Below are 22492 nucleotides of genomic sequence, written 5' to 3' on the forward strand. Positions count from 1 at the left end.
GATTTGTCACAGAGGCGCTTCTGGCTATCTGTAGTGCAGAACAGGATCCCAGAAACTGGTACTGGCAGGCATACCAAGAGAGTGTGAAAACAAATGCCAGATCTTTACGATGGAGCCGCAGGAATGGGTGGTCATTCATGCAGGTGGATCCCTTCTCTTGAAGTGTCGAATAAAACAGGTATTAGCCAGAATGAACACCAACAAGCCTTGGTACCTGCAATTAGTGCAGTTGAGGAAATCTTCTTCCAGAGGACCAGGGGAACACTGAAGAAAGCTGAGCCTCACTGAGGGTCAAGAGTATAATTCCCAGAAGCCACTGGCCCAGTGACGTTCGAGTGGTCAAACTCGATGGCTCAGTGGACAGTATTTCGTGGTCATGGATTTAGTGATTTGTGCCTGCTGACTGCAGGGGACTAGTTCCTATAGCCCAAAGGAGTTCTTGTGAAGTCTGGAGTTTGCATATGGGTTCACTTTCCTTTTGAACAGTCTCTCGGGCCGGTTGATATGAAATTCAGTGGTTACAGAGTGGCAGGCACAGATACAGAGCTTAGCGCCTCTTCTCGTGGAGTCCAGCCTTCTCGTGACAATGGTTCTTGGTATCACTTCGAATCTGAGGATCTGGTGTTCATGGTGCTACTTAAATCTGGGATTTAGGAGGTGTTAGTGGGTGTGAGGACTTGTAGCTAATGGGCATCAAGTCCTGTGGCTCTTCGCCCCAAGTAGTGACCAAATCTGGTGAGTGTAAGTAACTAAACTAGTCAGAGCCTACCTTTTTGGACTAAGTTGAATTTGGCCAGTTACATTTCAGCTTCAGCACCCTGGAGGTGCGATCAGCCGTGTAGAAATGTACTCCTCTTGAATAGCTAATTTTCCCACCTGCCTGCAAAAGACAGTGCCTGGGGAAGGTGGAGACGTTGTACTCGAGTGGGGGACAAGTTCCTTTGTCCAGCAGTGATGGTTTGAGGTTCACCGCTGTGATGGTTCTGTTCCTGTGTGAGCGGAGATGTCACATCATACATACACAGGTCTTTGATTCTGACCTCTGGGATCGGCACACACTCCCCAACATGAGGTCAGATCTCTGTCTTGGTGGCAAACCCTCAAAAAAGCCAGCCAAGGCACTAGAACACTGGTTTAATTGGAGGGGTACCTACTAAAGTGCCACCTAGGACAATGCTGGTTAAACCTCGACACCATCATGTCAGGGCTGTTTGACATCAAACATGAAGGAAATCAACAGTTACATAAAGGAGCTGGAAGATGTCCATTGTCCAGCCCATGTTATCCTCACTTTCTGCTGGTAACAACGGATACAGAGCCACAATGGGGAATATTGAGGCTACCTTGGCACCTGAAAGGGGCAACTTAACTTTACAAGGCAATGCCAATGGGATGTGCTGTTTCCTGCGCATTCTTTGAGCAATTTAGCACCTTCTTAGAGTGGGCCTTACAAGACTGGCATCCCACAGGATGCAGGCTGCGCTACCTCAATGACTTTCTGTTGAAGGAACGTCCAGACTGCCCGAGGACAAGATAAAGGAGTTCAGAGAGGAGATAAGGTCCATGTGAGGCAGGGAGAAGGCAACCCTCCACGATTTCAGAGGCTGATTGGGAAGCTTAACTTCGCAGCCAGAGTTATCCCTGCAGGCCGGGTCTTCGTCAGGCGCCTAACGCAGCTAACAGCCTGACACATGCACAAACACCACCACCTCAGGCTGGGGGCGGGTGTCAAGCGTGACCTGCTCATGTGGGACACCTTCCTAGCAACTTTAACTCGCTACTGATATAGAGACAGTGCTGGGTGACAGCTAGGCAGTTAGCCCTGTTCACGGATGCAGCAGGCAGCACAGCCTTTGGGGCAATCCTGGGTGATGAGTGGTGCGCGGGGCAATGGCCAGACAGCTGGAATGAGCAGGGCATCACCAAAAACGTTACATTCCTGGAGCTGTTCCCCATTGTTGTAGCACTGGCCACCTGGAAACGGAAATTGAGGGACATGGAACTGACGCTTTGGTCAGACAACAATGGGGTGGTGCAGGCAATCAACAGAGGCACAGCCAAGTGACCTGACATACTGAGGTTAATGCGTCAATTGGTTAGATTGCAGCTGGAGGGGAACATAGATCTGAAGGCGCACCATGTACCGGGGTGGAGATCGCAGTGGCGGACGCCTTTTCACGAGAACAGACTGCCAGATTCAGGGAAGTAGCTCTGGGGGCGGAAAGGGAGATGGCCCCCTTCCCAGAGGATTTATGGGCCCTCGCAGGACAGACTTGTCGGCACTAGTGAACCAAGCCCTTACCTCGAAAGCGGCCAAGCGCTACAGGAAGTACGCAGGAATTGTGATGCAAATAGGGTAACTCCATACACTGGAAGATGTAGACGAGACAGCAAAGGCAGTGGAGTGGTTCATACAGTGGGCATTCTCAAGATAAAGGTCCAAACTGTCAGTCGAAGCACACTTCTCTAAAATAATCACAGGGCAGAACCCCACTGCCTACCACTACATTAAATCAGCAAAGAAGGGTTGGAAGCGCACTGAGGGTCCGAAACCGGACATCCGTCGACCTATAGACAATGCAAGATTGATCCTGCTCATGGACACACTTCAAGAAATAGCAAGGGACACATTAGAGCTAACACTGTTCAGGGTGGCATTCACAACAGCATTCTATGGGGCACTTACACTCAGCCAAATTGTGGCCCCAGCGAAAAGAGGCCAAGCAGTGTGGTGCCTGGAGGCAGCCAACGTCAAACCTGGCGCGGCAGAGGTACAGCTGCTCCTGAGACAGTCAAAAATGGACCAGGCCTACAGAGGTGCATTGGTTCGGCTGCATTGCATCACAGACTTCTAATTCTGCGCAGTTTGCTGCCTCCTAGTGTACATGGCGATACGACCCACAGGGGAAGGCCCTCTTTTCAAAAATATTGATGGGAACCTCTCTAATCAATTTCAGTTTACAGTGGTCATGTGCCAAGCCCTGACCAGGGCAGGGCTCTCGGCAGCCACCTTCGGTTCTCATTCATTTAGGATTGGGGCAGCGACCTCTGCAGCCCAACATGGAATGTCTGAGACGGGGATCAAGGCCGTTGGCAGGAGGCAGTCCAAAGCATTCAGGACATACGTGAGACCTCAGTTCTTATAGAAAGACATAGCAATATTAAGATGGGAGAGGTTTGTGGGGCACTGTCGAAGGAAGGATGGGCCATCTAACATTGTGATTGTAGCCTCAGCTTGTAGGTGCCCCCAGCTAGTATGAGTGGTGGACCACTCATTTGTCTCCAGAATGAATACATGGTGGCTGCGTGAAGGTCACAAGCAAAGGGGAAAGCCAGTCGACACATTCGTCTGATGGTGGGGTTTCCCTGGGATGAGATCGAACCAGCTGCCAGCGGCACTCAGATAATTGCAGGAGGAGGCTGCACGGCATCCAGATGTCTTGATAATACATCTGGGGGATCGACCTGGCCCAGCTGGAGAGGAAAGAGCTCCTACATGCCATCCAAACAGATTTAATGGTGGTGGCCCTGTGCTTCGGTAGCACCACCATAATATGGTCGGAGTTGATCGCCAGGCTGGCGTGGCGAGGAGCTGAGTGATATAAGTCATTCAAAAACTCAAGGAGGAAACTGAACATCGCCGTAAGCAAATTTGGTAAGATCAATGGCCTGGAGAGCATCAGTCATGGCCTCATCAACCCAGGCCGCCCGGAATTTTATGTGCACGATGCGGTGCAGCTATCAGAGGAAGGAATGCAAGTGTTTTGGGCCAACCTTTGGGGCGCAATGGCATTAGCAGGCTGCACATAAAAAAAAAAGACAAGGCAGGGGGGAGACGTAAGTCTTACTGAGGGGTTACAATGGTTGGTTATGGAGGCACACCAGAAGGCGGTGTGTAGGAGGAGGTCCACTCACTTTGGGATGCCTTATGGCAGGGTGAGTAGGCCGGAAAAGTGGGTAGCAAATGGAGATGGCACTCGCAGGCAAGATCCGCCGATCGGCAGGGCACAAAAAGGGACTAACAAGGTTGCGAGTTGGGGCCTAACTCCGGGGAGAGGCTACCCCCCACACGCAAGGGGCATGGAAACAAACAGAACAATTTTATGACCCCAAAACAGGCAAGAAATTAGTTATACCCGCAAAAAAGCAGAACAATGAACTGTCAGGGTTATTTTATGAACCTGTAAGATTTGTATTTTGTATTTGTATTTGTATGTTGGATTTATATCGCGCCAATCACCTACAGGTCTCTAGGCGCTTGGAAATCGATGGAATTTATACCAATGGAATTTGTACCATAACTACATACAACACAGAAGGTTAATACAACAGCCTATACTGCACCCAAAACCTTCCCAAAGATGTGCAAATGATTTATGATAAGTAATGTATGACAGTCCGCAATGATAATTTATGGCCAGAATCAAAAGATTAGGACCAGGGCATTGTAAGATAAGAGATAATTACACATGTCATGCGAATAAAACTGCAGCAAACATCAACCACAATACTACAACAAGTAGTGGCCATTCATGGAATGGACACATGGTCCCATTTGAGCTGACTGTGCTACATCCATCTGGCTCTCCATCAAAAGTCAGGGACCATGGTAGAAAATGGCACAAGATTACTTGTAATGCCCTGGAACCCACCTTTACGAAATTGTTAGGGCAGCCCTCCAATGATCTGAACTCAGACGTATCCAAGTTCAACACCTGTCTTTCCTCCTCTATTGACCCTATTGCTCCAATGCTACCGCTATCTTCTTTAAGAAAAAAGCTGTCTGCGCCTTGGTTCTCTATGGCATTGCGTGAGGAAAAGAGCAGATGTAAAAAATTAGAAAGTAAATGGCGTCTGACGTATGATTCTGATGCTAAAACTACCTATAGAACCGCTCTAAAAAACTTTCACAAACATAAGCGCGCCACCATGAGGGACTATTTTGTCGAGAAAATCAAGGCTCCTGAAAACTCATCAAAGACCCTATTTAAAATCATTGAGGAATTTTCTGCCCCTCCAGCCTTGGCCTGCCCGATTGCACCTAGTCAAACTCTTTGTGATGGTCTCTCTGACTTTTTTCATGATAAAATCATTAATATCGTGTCCACATTCAATCAGGATTGTGCTTCTCCTTCGCCTGACCCTGAAGCAGCTCAAGAGGTGACGTTTGTCTCATTTAAAAGTCTAACCATGGAGTCTGCTCTAACTTTGTTACGCTGGTGCAAATCTGGGTCCCGCCTCGACCCTGCTCCAGCACAGGTGTTAGGCAGCCTTGTCCCCCTGGTGATTAGCCCACTTCTTTCTGTTTGGAATACCTCTCTACTCTTAGGTCAGTTCCCCACTGCTTGGAAGCAGGCTATGCTGATTCCAATCCTGAAGAAGGCAGACGCTGACCCGTCACTGTTCAGCAACTATAGGCCTATATCGCTCCTCCCTAAGCCAGCAAAAATCCTTGAGAAAGTGGTGCAGGAGCAATTAGCCGATTATCTCGAATCCAAACAAATCCTTCATGACTCCCAGTCCAGTTTTAGATCAGGCTTTAGTACAGAGTACGCACTGCTTGAGGTGTCGGAGTCCATTCGGGAGTGCGTGGATGCCGGCGAGGATGCCATGTTGGTCCTCCTCGACCTGTCTGTGGCTTTCGATACCGTCTCCCATGACATCCTATTAGATCGATTGCGCAAGATTGGTGTTGGGGCTACTCCTCTGGCCTGGTTTATGATGGGTAGATCTCAGCAGGTCTTTCTCCAGCCTTTTGTTTCCGAAGAGAAACCTCTGCTTTGCGGTGTCCCGCAGGGCTCCGCACTTAGTCCTCTTTTTTTTAATATCTACCTTACTCCTCTGGCGGAAGTGGTTGAGTCCTGGGGGGTCAGAGTGATCTCTTATGCTGATGACACTCAGCTTGTGTTCTCCTTTAGAGATCACTCTGATGGCAGCCTGATTCACTTTCGACGTTACCTTATTAACATCTCCTCTTGGATGACTACTAACAATCTCAAAGTTAACACTGATAAGACCGAGGTCTTATTCTTCAATCAAAGCTCTTCACTTCCCACTATATTGTGGTGGCCATCACAGTTAAACCCCCCACCGGTTCCAGCTCAAGCAGCTCGTAATTTGGGTTTCCAATTCGACAATGATCTGTCTTGCAAAACCCAAATCAACAAAGTCACCGCAGCCTGCTTTGGTAAACTCCGCATGATCAGGAAAATGATCCCTTTTCTTCCCCTTGATTCTCGTAGGACTGTCATACGTGCCTTAATCACTTCTCACCTTGATTATTCCAACAGCTTGTACGTAGGAGCTCCAGCTTACCTGATCAAGCGGCTGCAGATTGTGCAGAACGCGGCAGCCAGGCTGATTTGTAACATCCCTTATCGCCATTTTATTACCCCGTTCTTGGTGAAGCTACACTGACTGCCAATTATCTGTCGCATTCAATTCAAAGCCTTGGTTTTTGCCTTTGGGGCCCTTGATGGCCGTGGCCCGGTCTATCTGAGAAATAGGCTTAAACCTGTCCACTGCACTCGAGCTCTAAGATCCAATCATCTCCGCCTTCTCTGTACCCCTCGCTTTCGCCGTTCTAGAACGGGGGTAGAGCCTTTGCTGTGGTAGCCGCAAAACTCTGGGACAGCCTCCCACTGGGCCTTTGGTTCATTACATCGGAACCGCTGTTTCGGAGCAAACTGAAAACATGGCTGTTCTCCAATCTTTAGCTGTGTTCGACTTCTCTGTTGCTTGTCCGCAGCGCCGGGACACCCCCGCTGGTGGTAGCCGTGCGCTTTATAAGCTTCAAAATAATAATAATAGTAAATAATAAAGGTTGCATGACATTTTGGAGTGGACTCAGTGCGGGAGTTAACACCTCACAGTTCGCTTTTGCCCAAAGCTAACACTCAGTAACAGCCAGATTCATCAATGTCCCGATTTGCGAGTCCTTAATAGCGATTATTAAGGAATCGCTATTAATGACTCGCAAAACGGGATTCATGTAGAAATCGCAATATTATTTGCGATTCCTACAGCTTCCTTATTTGCGATTAGCAAATTGCTAATCGCAAATAAGGATGCGATTTCAAGGGTGCCAGGGGTGTCCAAAGGACACCCTGTAGCACCCCTGAAATGTAAATGTAGACTGATGTTGCGCACACACATGTCCAAAGGACATGTGTGTGTGTAACATACAACTTAGAAAAATGCACTAAAGTGCATTTTTCAAAGTTTTCGCTATTTACCACGAAGTCAGACTTCGCGGTAAATAGCGGCCAAAAATAGCGATTTTGCAATTCAAAAATGGTTTATGAATTGCATTTAAGGAATCTCAAATAGAGATTCCTTAAATGCAATTCCTCGCAATTTAGCGATTTCGCATTTTGCGATTTTTGCATTTGGGATGATGAATCCCAAATGCAAAAATTGCGCCCGCAAAAGGGCCAGATTTTCAGAATCTGGCCCTTTGCGAGCCGATTTTTCAATTATGAATCTGGCTGCATGTGCCTTCTTTCCATGCCCAGCTCCTATTCCGTTGCTCGGCTCTCCACACACAGCTCGGCTTTTTGCTATGACTGTCCTCAGGCCAATTAGTGATGGTGCGGCTCACCATGCGGTCTGACACCGGCAGTAATGGCGGCATGCACCCAACAGATCTTCGCCACGTGCACGAGCAACTTCTGCGGCAGTTTAAAATGATGATTTCGCACAAACAGATCACTTCTTTTCAGAAGTTGGCACTAATTGACAGCCACAGCGTTCTTATTCACTATATCGACTGCAATACTAAGTGGATAGACAATAAACGATTCGGCATTAACATTGGACAGACTGCAAGCGTGGAGGCATAGTTGGGTCGCGTCAGCTTCACTGTAAATACAGCAGCACACTTCCAGGTTTGCCACTCATGCTTGTTAGCAGGAACGCAGCCTGGAACATAATAAGAACTGTAGATGAACTAGCTTGAAACAGGTGAATACAGCCTCCCAATAATTGCCTATCACGCTCAAAAACTTCGGGGCATACCAGAAACGAATCAGGGGTTTGCTTCTTTAGAATGAGCTTCTAGGGAATAGCCTCTCACCGTCGTCATCACTTTTAATAAATACATCCCATTCAGGAATGGTGTTGCCTCTGGCTTATTCGAGAAGCTCTGTAATGCATGCAACCCCTGGCAAGCAGCTCAGCTGGTGAAACTTCTACTGGATAATAGAATTTCCAGACCAAAACTCGCAGCACAAGACCAGATGCCAGGAGCACATTCAAGTTATAACACCCTGGCTATGCATAAGACACAACAATTTGGAACCCACTGATGCATTTTACTAACTTCTCCTTGCGTGCATGCTCCAGCTCAGGATTATGTCACTGGCAGGGGCGTAACAAACGCCCCTGCAGCCCCCGCAGTGCGGGGGGGCCTCACTCTCTAAAGTTAATGAAGGGGGCCCCCAGGGGACCCCGGCCCCCTCAGCTCTTCGGAGGGCTGTGAGAGAGGCCTGCACTGAAGCAAGCCTCTCTCCCTCTGCATCTGAAGCAGGTGCAGCCTGCTCGGAGCTCCTCGCCCCCTCCCTCTGAATGAAGAGAAACAAAGTATCAATATACATTGTTTCACTTCAGTCAGAGCCAGAGGCAGTCCCGGAAAGAGGATGGGGGCACCAGAGACAGCAGTCTCCACTGCTCCTCTGAGGCAGCACAGAGCCCGGCCCCCACTCTCTCCTCTCGATAAGCAAAGCCCACCCCACAAGAGAAGAGACAGGGACACAGATGGGGTGGGGGCCCCACCCCACAAGAGAAGAGAAGAGCCCACCCCACAAGAGAAGAGAAGAGACAGGGACAAGGATGGGGTGTGTGCCCCATCCCACAAGAGAAGAGACAGTGACAGGCCCCCCGCCCGAGAAGAGACAGGGACAAGGATGGGGTGGGTGCCCCATCCCACAAGAGAAGAGACAGTGACAGGCCCCCGCCCGAGAAGAGACAGGGACAAGGATGGGGTGGGTGCCCCATCCCACAAGAGAAGAGACAGTGACAGGCCCCCGCCCGAGAAGAGACAGGGACAAGGATGGGGTGGGGGCCCCACCCCACAAGAGAAGAGAAGAGACAGGGACAAGGATGGGGTGGGTGCCCCATCCCACAAGAGAAGAGACAGTGACAGGCCCCCACCCGAGAAGAGACGGGGACAAGGATGGGGTGGGTGCCCCATCCCACAAGAGAAGAGACAGTGACAGGCCCCCACCCGAGAAGAGACAGGGACAAGGATGGGGTGGGGGCCCCACCCCACAAGAGAAGAGAAGAGACAGGGACAAGGATTGGGTGGGGGCCCCAACCCACAAGAGAAGAGACAGTGACAGGCCCCCACCCGAGAAGAGACAGGGACAAGGATGGGGTGGGGGCCCCACCCCACAAGAGAAGAGAAGAGACATGGACAAGGATTGGGTGGGGGCCCCACCCCACAAGAGAAGAGAAGAGACAGGGACGAGGATGGGGTGGGGGCCCCACCCCACAAGAGAAGAGAAGAGACAGGGACAAGGACAAGAGAAGAGAAGAGACGGGGACAAGGATGGGGTGGGGTGGGAGCCCCACCCCACAAGAGAAGAGAAGAGACAGGGACAAGGATGGGGTGGGGGCCCCATCCACAAGAGAAGAGACAGGGACCGGCCCCCACCCGAGAAGAGACAGGGACAAGGATGGGCTGGGGGCCCCATCCCACAAGAGAAGAGAAGAGACAGGGACAAGGATGGGGTGGGGTGGGGGCCCCAGAGACAGCGCTCTCCACTGCTCCTCTGAGGCAGCTCAGAGCCCGGCCCCCACTCTCTCCTCTCCATAAGCAAAGCCCACCCCACAAGAGAAGAGAAGAGACAGGGTGGGACAAGGATGGGGTGGGGGCCTCAGAGAGCAAGAGCAGGAGACAGCACAGAGCAGTGCTCTGGACCCTGACAAGGGTGGGAGTGGGGGCCCCTAGAGAGAGCATTCTCCAGGGCAAAGCTCACATGAGAAGGGATGAGGCAGCAAAATGGTGCCCTCAGGTAAGCCCTCTTGTTAGAACACACCATGGGCATCCGCAGGAGGGAAGGAGGGGGGCCGAGAAGGGTGCAAGGCAGAGGGGAAAAGGGTGCAAGGCAGAGGGGGAGAAGGATGCAAGGTAGAGAAGGGTGCAAGGCGCAGGGGAGAAGGGTGTAAGGCAGAGGGGAGAAGGGTGCAAGGCAGAGGGGAGAAGGGTGCAAGGCAGAGGGGAGAAGGGTGCAAGGCAGAGGGGAGAAGGGTGCAAAGTGGAGGGGAGAAGGGTGCAAGGCAGCGAAGAGAAGGGTGCAAGGCAAAGAGGAGAAGGGTGCAAGGAAGAGAGGAGAAGGGTGCAAGGTAGAGAAGGGTGCAAGGCGGAGGGGGAGAAGGGTGCAGGGTAGAGGGGAGAAGGGTGCAAGGCAGAGAGGAGAAGGGTGCAAGACAGAGGGGAGAAGGGTGCAAGGCGGAGGGGAGAAGGGTGCAAGGCGGAGGGGAGAAGGGTGCAAGGCGGAGGGGAGAAGGGTGCAAGGCAGAGGGGAGAAGGGTGCAAGGCAGAGGAGATAAGGGTGCAAGGCAGAGGAGATAAGGGTGCAAGGAAGGGAGGATAAGGGTGCAAGGTAGAGAAGGGTGCAAGGCGGAGGGGGAGAAGGGTGCAAGGCGGAGGGGGAGAAGGGTGCAAGGCAGAGGGGAGAAGGGTGCAAGGCAAAGGGGAGAAGGGTGCAAGGCAGAGGGGAGAAGGGTGCAAGGCGGAGGGGGAGAAGGGTGCAAGGCAGAGAGGAGAAGGGTGCAAGGCAGAGGGGAGAAGGGTGAAAGGCAAAGGGGAGAAGGGTGAAAGGCAAAGGGGAGAAGGGTGCAAGGCAAAGAGGAGAAGGGTGCAAGGCAAAGGGGAGAAGGGTGCAAGGCAAAGGGGAGAAGGGTGCAAGGCAGAGGGGAGAAGGGTGCAAGGCAGAGGGGGAGAAGGGTGCAAGGCAGAGAGGAAAAGGATGCAAGGTAGAGAAGGGTGCAAGGCGGAGGGGGAGAAGGGTGCAAGGTGGAGGGGGAGAAGGGTGCAAGGCAGAGGGAAGAAGGGTGCAAGGCAGAGGGGAGAAGGGTGCAAGGCAGAGAGGAGAATGGTGGTAAGAAGAGAGGAGAAGGGTGCAAGGCGGAGGGAGAATGGTGCAAGGTAGAAAAGGGTGCAAGGCGGAGGGGGAAAGGGGTGCAAGGCAGAGAGGAGAAGGGTCAAAGGTAGAGAAGGGTGCAAGGCGGGGGTGGAATAGGGTGCAAGACAGAGAGGAGAAGGGTGCAAGGCAGAGGGGAGTAGGGTGCAAGGCAGAGGGGAGTAGGGTGCAAGGCAGAGGGGAGAAGGGTGCAAGGCAGAGGGGAAGAGGGTGCAAGGCAGAGGGGAGAAGGGTGCAAGGCAGAGGGGAGAAGGGTGCAAGGCAGAGGGGAGAAGGGTGCAAGGCAGAGGGGAGAAGGGTGCAAGGCAAAGGGGAGAAGGGTGCAAGGCAGAGGGGAGAAGGGTGCAAGGCAGAGGGAGAATGGTGCAAGGTAGAAAAGGGTACAAGGGGAGGAGGAGAAGGATGCAAGGGGGGGGGGGGAAAGGTGCAAGAAGAAGGGCAGGAAGGGTGCAAGGCAGAGGAGAGAAGGGTGCAAGGGGGATGGTGATGAAGTTAAAAATGTGCCCCCCCTGGAAACATTTCTGCAGACAACCATGGAACGCACACTACTTTATAAGGGAGAGTGGGAGAGAGTGGAGAGAGAGAGAGTGGAGAGAAACAGTGGAGAGAAACAGTGGAGAGAGAGAGTAGCTAGAGAGAGAGTGGAGAGAGACAGTGGAGAGAGAGTAGACAGTGGAGAGAGAGTGGAGATAGACAGTGGAGAGAAAGAGAGTGGAGAGAGAGTGGAGAGAGAGTGGAGAGAGCATGGAGAGACACTGGAGAGAGTGGAGAGAGAGAGTGGAGAGAGAGAGAGACAGTGAAGAGAGAGACAGTGAAGAGAGAGCGAGTGGAGAGAGCGAGTGGAGAGAGCGAGTGGAGAGAGCGAGTGGAGAGAGCGAGTGGAGAGAGCGAGTGGAGAGAGCGAGTGGAGAGAGCAAGGGGAGAGAGAAAGGGGAGAGACCGAGTGGAGAGAGATAGAGTGGAGAGTGGAGAGAGAGAGTGGAGAGAGAGAGAGAGTGTGGAGAGAGAGAGTGTGGAGAGAGAGAGTGTGTGGAGAGAGAGAGAGTGTGGAGAGAGAGAGAGAGTGGGTGGTGGGTGGAGAGAGAGAGAGAGTGGAGAGAGAGAGAGAGAGTAGAGAGAGAGTGGAGAGAGAGAGAGTGGAGAGAGAGAGAGTGGCGAGAGAGTGGAGAGAGAGAGAGAGAGAGAGAGAGAGAGAGAGAGAGAGACTGACTGACTGGGGTAAAGAGAGAATGACTGACTGAGAGAGACTGACTGACTGACTGGGAGAGAGAGAGGCTGACTGGGAGAGAGAGACTGGCTGACAGAGAGAGATTGACTGACAGAGAGATAGACTGACTGACAAAGACTGACAGAGAGAGAAAGAGACTGAGAGACTGACAGAGAAAGAGAGACTGACTAACAGAGAGAGAGAGACTGACTGACAGAGAGACTGACTGACAGAGAGAGAGACTGAGACTGACTGAGAGAGAGAGACTCACAGAGAGAGACTGACTGACAGAGAGAGACTGACTGACAGAGAGACTGACTGACAGAGAGAGAGACTGACTAAGAGAAAAACTGAGAGAGACTGATTGAGAGAGACTGACTGAGAGAGACTGACTGACTGACAGAGAGAGAGACTGAGACTGACAGAGAGAGAGAGACGGACTGACAGAGAGAGAGACTGACTAAGAGAGACTGACTGAGAGAGACTGACTGAGAGAGACTGACTGAGCGAGACTGACTGAGAGAGACTGACAGAGAGAGACTGACTGACAGACAGAGAGAGAGTGAGAGACTGACTGAGAGAGACTGACTGAGAGAGACTGAATGACAGAGAGTAATAGACTGACTGACACAGAGAGAGACTGACTGACAGAGAGGGACTGACTGACTGACTGGCAGAGAGAGACAGAGAGAGAGAGAGTGACTGACTGAGAGTGACTGACTAAGAGAGACTGAATGACAGAGAGATAGACTGACTGACTGAAAGAGAGATACTGACTGACAGAGAGGGAGAGAGAGAGACTGTGATGGAATTGGGGTCAAAGTGTGTATGAACCTATGCAATGCCTCTCAAGATTGCTATTGTCTAATAAAAATAAAAATGTATTATCAAAATGTGCTCTTTGTAGTTACATCTGCTTTTGAAATACTGCATTGTCGCATTGTCTAATGTTTTTAAACGGAAACGAGAAGGAGCAGTGGATGCACTTTTGTCAAAACTGAATGATAAGTGGGCTCGGTGTTGTATATCATGACAGGAGTCTGCATCAGGAAACTCACCTAAAATTGGGCAAACTTCCCTGGCGTACTGATGGTAGGGGCCCTGTAAGGGATGGACCACCCCCTATGACAGCCTGCTGGCAGACTAAGCCCAACCTTTAACTCCACCATCCAGTGTTACTTATAACGGCTGCATTGGTGACAGTGGCATAACAATCGCCCCGCTTCCGCTGCAGTATGGGCGGGTCGCTAGCCTCAGAGCTCTAGACTGGCACGGAGGATGGGAGGGGGGCCCCCTCCATGTAGTTTGCAGGGGGGCCCCCTCATGTTTCGTTACGCCACTGGTCACTGGGTTTCAGATGCTGGTATTTTGAAGGTAGTTTATTGGCGTTATTGGTTCTGTAAAACCGACTTTACTTCATGCACTGTTGCAATCACTGTGAAAGGGGAACCTGCTCACAAACATGTGAAAGATGTTAAGCGCAGGCAACCAAATTGGCAACCAAATTACTGGTGGTGACAACCAAGCTGATTTTGCTCCACGGAGGGATGTCCTTGCCCTCTATAGCCCCAGAGTGTCCCGTTGCGAGGTATGATGAGGTGTTCAGTATACCTGTTTTTATTTACTTGTGCCTGGAATATTTCGCTCGCGTGCTGTTTAGTGATTTCATAGAATAGCTTAAGCCCGGTGATGTTTTCGCTTTACTTAAGTCCCACTGGGAGACTCGGGCTAGAAGAGGGGACTTGTGCTTGCACTTCCATGGGGGATGATAGATTTATGCATTTTTCGCAGAATCGCACTCCAAAGTTACTGGAAGCAAATCATACTAGAGTAGAAAAGACCTGGCAAGGCAAAGTAAGCATTACCGTTCCCAAATCAAATTACAGCGTTTTTTTTGTTGAGGTTTGGCCACTCACCAAGTAAAATACACTGCACATCCTGGCAGAGAGATGCAGTCGAATTACCAGCACTCTCCTGTGAATGGCAAGCTTTGTGTTTCTTCGTGGGTCCTGTTATTTCATATGTGCTGAACGCACGGAGCTCAAAAAAGAGATGAGGTATGCTAATTAAAAAATATTCCAACACAGGAGAGGAGGAAGTGTTAGGGAATGTTGGCATTCTGTTGCGGCTTTCTTGACCAACCTCCCTCTCTGCCCTCCTTCATGCAGGGGTACAGATATCAATAGTGCAGCATGCTCAGAAGTGAAGTAGTGTGGCTCACTGGTTAGAGGCGGCAGACCCGAGAGCAGAGGACGGCCTGGGACCAGGGTTCGAATCCCGGCGCGGCAGGTTTCTGGACCAGGGTCAGCGGACTCGATAATTCTCTCTCCTCGGTGCCCACTCTGATCAGCGATCACACTCGGCAACTCTGGGCATTAGCTTGCCTCATCTTCACTAACGGCCCCACCAGACCGCCGGGGATGCCTGGTTCCACCCTGGAGACACCCATTAAGGGACCATCTCTCAGGGAAGCCAGGAAGGGTTTCGCAGCGGTCGAAGCGCCTTGGGACCCTCCGGGTAAGTAGTGCGCTATATAAATGCCTATACATTTACTCAGGGGCCCAGGGTTGTGAGGGGCCCTTAGAGCAGATATTGCCACTTTCTATTGCTACCAAACATCGGTTCAGCAGGAATATTCCTTGCTTGTTTGAGGGCAAATGGCGACTTAGTTGCACCACTGCCTCATGATGCAGCCACTATGGCATCTTTTAAAGAACTGACTCCCTTTTTCTGTATTTTGACATCCATCCTGGTTATGCAGTTTGAAAACCCACATTTAACTACCCCAGGTCTGTCAGGATAGCCCAGGTGAGCAATGAGATCCTGCTTAACCCAAGAAGGGGAGTAGAAGAGGGTCCAGGAACTTCTCTAACTTGAAAGGACCAGTTTAGTGATAAGAGGAGGTTGGAGAACAGGGGCCTTATAATCCCAGGATACACATTAGACCCTTTCGCTCCAGTCTTAGTGAAGGAGGGAGTTTGCTCCCACAGTTAGTTTGTTGTAGTTGACTGGGTGGTGAGAGCTCATTATCAACAACCAAGCTCCTGAGACGGCTGCAACGCATCCAGAACGCCTCGGCACGACTGGTCCTCGACATCCCCCGACACAGCCACATCACCCCCCACCTGAGAGACCTACACTGGCTCCCCATCAACAAGAGGATAACCTTCAAACTCCTCATCCACGCACACAAAGCCCTACACAACGCCAGACCAGCATACCTCAACGAACGACTCAGCTTCTACACCCCCACCCGCTGCCTCCGCTCAGCCAACTTTGCCACGGTCCCACACAACCAGAAAATGACCGCCGGTGGCAGATCCTTCTCCCACCTCGCCGCCAAGACCTGGAACACCCTCTCCACCAACCTTCGACAGACCCAAGACCTGCTGACTTTCAGAAGACTTCTCAAGACCTGGCTCTTCGATCAGTAGCGGCTCCCCCTCCGCCACCCCCCCCCCCCCCCCCCACAGCGCTTTGAGACCCTCATAGGTATGTAGTGCGCTTTACAAATTCCTTGATTGATTGATTACCCTTGACATACCCCTAGGATTGACACAAGCCTCACCAGGGGAAAAAAGATTCAGCCATGTTGGATTTCACTTGAGAATGGTGCAATGTGAAATACTTTGCAGTAAGGAAAACAGGATATGCTGGAAAAGAGGGAAGGGTCACCCTTGGGAACTTGTTACCCATCAGCTAGGCAGTGTCCAGTACTTACCCCCACCCACTGGCAAGTGAAATAAACAAAAGTAGCAACTCACCTTCAGCTCTTTGGAATACCTCTGGTACTGTGGATGAAGAGAAGTGGAAGCAGCCTGCTGTCTATAACCTATGTGGAGACCTGAAGGGCCTGACCATCTGCCTCTTATGCCAAAGACCTAGAAGTGGTCTCCAAAGGGCTGATTCCTAAAGGTAAATGGACACGTTTGTGTAATATACAAGATAGGCCTGTTTGTTATTAAAATGCAGTTGTGGATACTGAAAAAGTGTAAACTTGTACAAACTTGTATGTTACCCAAGTGTCAGTTGGCTAACCACTTGTGGTGCTACATGAACATCAAAAGGTGCAAAATACCTTTTCCAGGAGTGACCATTTGACCAGTGACTAGTGAACCCTGACTGGAGTGGACTGGTGGCCCCTGCTGGTGTGGGTTCCGGACTGTAAGTGAGACACCTGAAGTCTTGGAATCCTTAGATATGTCCTAGAGGAACTAATCAAGAAGGAAGAAAAGTTTGGGACTCTTCATCCTCTGGAGGTCCAACTAGGCTACCAGTCACAAGCCAAACTCTCCGGGCTCAAGAATGTGAGGTTGGTCAACTTGGAGCTTTCTGCTGACCAAACTAAATCTTCAGTAGACAATTGTGTCAGAGGCACCTGATTTCAGTGTGGCCTGCCAGGCTACAGTTTCCAGGATTCTCCTGCTAGAACTTTGGCGCTCCTAAAAAGAGACTACATCCCAACAAAGAACTACTCACCGGGTAAACCCACAAAAAGTACCAGGCCAACTAGAGGAATTCAGTGCATGCAAAATTAGGTTTTTCCTCTCCTGAGCTTTTCCCATTGTCATTACTGGACTCAGCACATCCTTAACCAATGTCAATCTGACTTCATGAGGATTCACCATACACACATGTAACCCAGATCTGCTGGAGAACTTCGACTTCCAGAAGAAGACTAAGGGTCTGATTTAGATCTTGGTGGAAAGATTACTTTGTCACAACGATCAATATTACAACAATTGGTTCCTTCGGGTGTACCACATTTCTTTTTACTCACTCATAGTTATATGTAATGTATAAAGTAAAATAAAGATCAGAATCCAACACCAATCATGTATTTATGCACTATTTTATGAATTATAGTCATTCATAAATACTCTTTGTAATTTTCAAGAAAGGCTGTACAATAAGTGAAAAAAGTGCAATTTTGTGACATTTGGTGCTCAGTGCTGGCGGCGCAAAAGTGAACAGGAACTATACAATACTTATATACAGGGAAATATACAATAATTCAACTTTTGGTCTGCGCAATCTCACATATACCACTGTATACTACATAAGTCAGTTTTCAGCACAGGGTATTGAAAAAACAGATCCAACTATTCGTCGACGTTTCGACCCTCTAAGTGCGCACATGTGGCATCAAACACGGGTCTTCATCAGGACTGGGAGGGAACGGAACAGCCTTCAGATGAAATCAACTGTATAGGTGGTGTAGCTTGAATAGCTTGAACTGCGTGTGTCTGTCGGTGGTGCGTGGAATGCTCCCCCGACGGTTATTCTTATTGTAACGCTGTGCCCACTTTTATCCTAACTGGGTATTGGGAATATTCTTGTACCCAGTCGTGCTTCACCATATATTTTGTAGAGCCAAGGGATTCCACTATTACTCAATTTCAAATGCTGGAGGAGAAACCTCTTCCTTCCTCGCGTGGTCCCGACTGCATTAAATGCACCGGCGTCCTGGACGCCGGTGCATTTAATGCAGTCGGGACCACGCGAGGAAGGAAGAGGTTTCTTCTCCAGCATTTGAAATTGAGTAATAGTGGAATCCCTTGGCTCTACAAATTATATGGTGAAGCACGACATATAACTATGAGTGAGTAAAAAGAAATGTGATACACCCGAAGGAACCAATTGTTATAATATTGATTAACTGCCCAGGTTCTTAGGGATACTGGGTTAACCCCATTGGAGATTTCACGAATTTGTCACAACGATGGCAGATATCCCATCCGCCGAAATATGCCCTATGGGATATATATTTTGGCGGACGGGATATCTGTCATCGTTGTGATGGATAACTCTTTCGCCAAGATCTAAATTTGGCCCTAAGTCAAAAGGTAACTTCTTTGACTGGCATCTTGTACTAGGCTTAGCCGGTCTCAGGTGCATTGTGGTCAGCAAGTTAAAGAGGAGGGGAAAAGAAGAAATTGATTGGTCCAGCACACTTCCTTCCTAATGCAGTTATCTTGTGCTTAAAAACACTAATGCTGTGGTTGACCTCTGTATGTTCCACTCATCATAACTGATAGCTTGAACTACTATTCTGGATCTGCACAAACAGCATTGTGGTCAGCCGCAGCTGGTAACTAGGTCTCGGTCTACTGAAACCACAGACTCTATGCTGTTGTTTGGAGCTCTTAATGCTAAACATTTCAAAAATACATATTTCTGGTTCACTATTATATTTTAATCATTTTGTCTCAATTTTCCTATCAATATCCTCTTGATTTTTAGAAATTGGTTGTGGGAATGTTTTGACTGTTTAATTCTTGTGGTACGTCTAAATGCTTTGACACTATTCCTAAGTTAAGCCTTCCTGCTCTCTGAAATAGCTATCATGGATGAAGGGCCATTTGAAATTATTGAAACTGTGTTTATCCCGACGGAAGTTTAACCGTATTACTTGGGTAAGACTCACACCCTCCCTAACTAATAGCAAATTCTTTACAGGGTGTATGTTCTCAGTTTGATAAGTTAAGCAGAGGGATGTACCAAAGCACTTATGTATTTCCTAGAATGGTTGGAATGCACACAGCTAGGCAGAAGTGTGTGTATCTTTAAGACATTTGGGGCCAGATGTAGGAGCCCTAATACCGCTCGGAAACGGCAGATTTCGGCCGTTTCCGACCGGTATTAGGGTTTTCAGATGTAGGGGGCTGATAAATACAGAATCAGTATATTTACAGATTCGGTAAAATTACCGATTCGGTAAATTACCGAATCAGTAAATATACCAATTCAGTAATTACAAATGTAGGTGGCACAGTTTACAGTGCCACAGGCCCTTAAGAGTCGGAATTTTACCACACAATGCTATTGTGTGGTAAAATACCGAATTCAGGTGTGCATGCACATATGTGCATGCACACCTGTGCAATGCGACACACAGACATGCCCTTAGGGCATGTATGTGTGCCACATTGCACACAAGCCTGTACTTGGGGTGCTAGAGGGTGTCAAAGTGACACCCCCTGCACCCTTGCAGGATTCGGTATTTACCGATTCTGTAAATACAGAATCGGTATTTCCTATTGATTCCTATGGGCTTCAAAGCCCATAGGAATCAATGGGAAATACCGATTCTGTATTTACAGAGGGCCATATGTAGGTAAATCGCGAATACCGAATCCTTAATACCGATTCATACCGAATCGGTATTAAGAATTAGGTAAATGCGATGTAGGTAAACATTCGTTAAACATTACCGATTCGTTGCTAATCGGTATTAAATACCGATTGTGAACAGATCGTTAATAAAAATAAATACCGAAAGGCTATTACCGAATCGGTGTTACCGAATCCATTACCGAATTCGGAAATACCGAATCGGTATTTCAAAAAATAGCGTTTTGGTGAATCAGCCAATCCTGATACACCCAATTACTTCCCAAACAGGAAGTTGCCACACCCAGCCAGGTGCACAGGGCCTGGAGCTGACTGTGAGGCAGGCAGGCAGGCAGGCAGGCAGACAGGAGAGCTGAGGAGCCAGCTGCAATACAGCCACAATAAAGGAAGAAAATAGCACTGAACAAGCATTGAAATGGCAAGCCAGGACAGGGAGAAGGAGGGAGGTGAAAGAAAAAGAAAACTCAAGTTCAGCGACAAGGAGCTTGAGATCCTGATCCAGGATGTCAGCCAGGAGTACCACAAGCTGTTTGGAGCCCAGTCCCACCAAGTGCCAGAGGCACAGAAGAGGCAAATATGGAGTGGCATTCGGGACAAGATCAATGCCATAGGTGTGACCCTGCGCCCCATAGAGGACATCAGAAAGAGGTGGTACGACCTCAGAAAAACAGCAAAACTGAGGATGGCTGAGAGACATAGGCTGGCAGGGAAAACTGGAGGAGTAAAAAATCGAGCCCCAGTACCAACACCACTGGAACAGATGGTGGAGTCCACCATCCAGCGGGAGAGTGTGAGTGGCGTGGGAGACGCAGACAGCTCCCCCAGAGCAGCTAGAAAACAAGATAAGAAGCATACCCAGCATGCTGCCCTACCCCCTCCCCAACCCCAACCCCCATAGTGGTAAAAGTGCTCCCACTCCACACCATGTCTTACTGGTTACCTGCAATGCATTCTGGGTGATGTAGTCAGTGTGAACTCATGATCAGGACTGTCAGGGCAGCTAACACAGTAGCACGGTAAAAGAATTGGATAGGTCAGGACAACCACTTTGCACTGTTGGCATGTACTTTAATGCAATGGCATTGCAGACAGAGCATTGAGTATATTTACATTTGTGTCATTACAGGCGAGTCATCTCGCAGTGCAGCTGAGGGCAGCAGAGGCAGGTCAGCCAGGCCAGAGGGGACGCAACAGGAGGAAGACAGCATGCCTGCAGGGAACACCAGCTCTGCGCCATCGCTGCCACCCAATCCTCCACCACAGCCACCACCACAGCGCCAGGGAGGGCCGCAATCCCCCCTCACTCAGTCACCACTGCGACGTTCACCAACACCTCCACCACCACCACCACCACAGTCAGGCAGGAGGCATGCCGTGATCACCCTCCAGCAGATGGGGGAGTCGGAGGAGGAGAGCAGACAGGGCGAACAAAGTCCTATCGGAGATAGGTCCAACAGGGAGCGGGCTGGTTCTGCATCCCAGGGCGCCCACATCTCATCACGACGCCGCAGGGCAAGGCCGGACAGTCCACTGGCATCTGAGCAGGGGGACAGTGTGTTTGCTGGGCTGGAAGGCAACATGCTGAAGGTCCAGCGTCTGCAATGGAGGGAGATGAAGTCAATTCACAGGGAGGTGGCAAACATTAACAGACATATGCATAAGATGGAGAAGGGCATCAGTGCCATGGTGGAGAATTTGTCTGCAGGGATGGAGAGGGTAGCTAGCTCGGTGGACAACCTCTGCAGCCAGCTGGAGCAGGACCGTGTTGGCAGGCGCCGGGAGAGACTGAGACTCCAGGACTATACCAAGTCGGTGAACCGGCTGGCCACCACAACATCACTGATGTGTCGCCGGTCCATCACCATGCAGGAGGAGATGGCGCATTGCAGCAGGGATGTGGCCAGGGGGATGGTGTCCATGACCTCAGTGCTAGAGCTCATGCAGAATGCCAAGGCCTCCAATCTGGAGGGGGGGGACAGTGAGGAGGCTACCAACCGTGGTAGCATTACACCCTCATCCACCGAGTGCAGGAGGCGTAGTGGACGAAACGTCCCAGCACAGGAACAGTCCAACTCACAAGACAGTGTCGATGGGGAATGTGCACGTGCAGCACGGGGACGCAAGAAGTGAAGGACAATGGCTGTCTATATGCATGTGATGGGTGATGTAACCCATGTCCAATTGGACAATGCTCACAATGGTGGAGGTGTGCCAAATAAACACCTCTACATGTAATTTGAAATGGCTCAGTGTCGTTACTCACTCAGAAATAGTTTGACGTAATCTCTGCCCGTCTCTGTCTCCCATCATGTTCAATAGCAGCACCAGCTGCGCTGGTCTCTGGCTGAGGGTTGTCCTCGTCCTCGTCCTCTGACTCAGTTAGTTCCACTGCTGTTCCTTTTTTAGTGGCCAGATTGTGTAGCATTGCACAAGTAGCAATTATCTTGCAACATTTGATGGGGCTGTACAGACGCGCACCTCCTGTTTTGTGGAGGCAACGGAATCTGCTTTTGAGCAAACCAAAAGTGCGCTCCACCACATTGCGTGTGCTCCTATGTGCCCCATTGTATCTCCTCTCCCTTCGGGTGGTTGGGTTCAGATATGGTGTGAGTAGATACGGCCGGAGGGCATATGCGCTGTCACCTATGAACAGAAGTAAGTGGCATTGATTGGTGTGACCAACAGCTTGTGCCAGGGTGTACATCTGGGTGTGTGACATTTACTTACCTAGTATGTATCCGTCGGCAAATTCACCAGCAAGCAGACGTGTATGTATGCCACTGTTCCTGAAGATGTAAGCATCGTGGCTACTCCCGGGGTATTTTGCCACGATGTCTGTTATAATGTGTTTGGCATTGCAGATCACCTGCACATTGATTGAGTGGGTGGATTTGCGGTTTCTGTAAATGTATTCACTTGCTGCAGGTGGGCAGATGGGAATATGGGTCCCATTGATGCAGCCGATCACGTGGGGGAAATGGGCAATTTGATAGAACTCCAGCTTGGT

Source organism: Lissotriton vulgaris, assembly GCF_964263255.1.
Source record: "Lissotriton vulgaris chromosome 9 unlocalized genomic scaffold, aLisVul1.2 SUPER_9_unloc_1, whole genome shotgun sequence".
Taxonomy (NCBI): Eukaryota; Metazoa; Chordata; class Amphibia; order Caudata; family Salamandridae; genus Lissotriton; species Lissotriton vulgaris.